The 1109-nt window shown below is 39.9% G+C and overlaps 1 protein-coding gene across 1 annotated transcript in view; it reads left to right on the forward strand.

The window, feature by feature from the left end:
• LOC117959778 (kinesin-like protein KIF20B) overlaps window positions 1–1109 on the forward strand; it is a 3834-nt gene that overhangs the window by 2364 nt on the left and 361 nt on the right. The gene's annotated exons all lie outside the window — the stretch shown is intronic.

Consider the following 1109-nt stretch of genomic DNA (forward strand, 5'->3'; position numbering starts at 1 on the left):
AGGCAGGGAGGGAGAGAGAGAGGGAGAGAGAGGCAGGGAGGGAGAGAGAGGGAGAGAGACAAAAACTGAAGATCCATTTTCTAAAGTTTTCTCTGAATAATAATAATTGAATCTGAGAAAACAGATGTAGCTGCTGCCATCTTCTGGCGCTTTGATGTTATTACAGACAGCCTTTGATGTTGTTACAGACAGCCTTTGATGTTACAGACAGCCTTTGATGTTACAGACAGCCTTTGATGTTATTACAGACAGCCTTTGATGTTACAGACAGCCTTTGATGTTACAGACAGCCTTTGATGTTATTACAGACAGCCTTTGATGTTACAGACAGCCTTTGATGTTATTACAGACAGCCTTTGATGTTATTACAGACAGCCTTTGATGTTACAGACAGCCTTTGATGTTACAGACAGCCTTTGATGTTGTTACAGACAGCCTTTGATGTTGTTAAAGACAGCCTTTGATGTTGTTACAGACAGCCTATGATGTTGTTAAAGACATCCTTTGATGTTGTTACAGACAGCCTTCGATGTTGTTACAGACAGCCTTTGATGTTGTTACAGACAGCCTTTGATGTTGTTAAAGACATCCTTTGATGTTGTTAAAGACATCCTTTGATGTTGTTACAGACAGCCTTTGATGTTGTTACAGACAGCCTTTGATGTTGTTAAAGACATCCTTTGATGTTACAGACAGCCTTTGATGTTACAGACAGCCTTTGATGTTATTACAGACAGCCTTTGATGTTACAGACAGCCTTTGATGTTATTACAGACAGCCTTTGATGTTATTACAGACAGCCTTTGATGTTACAGACAGCCTTTGATGTTGTTACAGACAGCCTTTGATGTTGTTACAGACAGCCTTTGATGTTGTTAAAGACAGCCTTTGATGTTGTTAAAGACAGCCTTTGATGTTGTTAAAGACAGCCTTTGATGTTGTTACAGACAGCCTTCGATGTTGTTACAGACAGCCTTCGATGTTGTTACAGACAGCCTTTGATGTTGTTAAAGACATCCTTTGATGTTGTTACAGACAGCCTTTGATGTTGTTACAGACAGCCTAGGATGTTGTTAAAGACATCCTTTGATGTTGTTACAGACAGCCTT

The sequence above is a fragment of the Etheostoma cragini genome, chromosome 16 (genome assembly GCF_013103735.1).
Source record: "Etheostoma cragini isolate CJK2018 chromosome 16, CSU_Ecrag_1.0, whole genome shotgun sequence".
Classification (NCBI taxonomy): Eukaryota; Metazoa; Chordata; class Actinopteri; order Perciformes; family Percidae; genus Etheostoma; species Etheostoma cragini.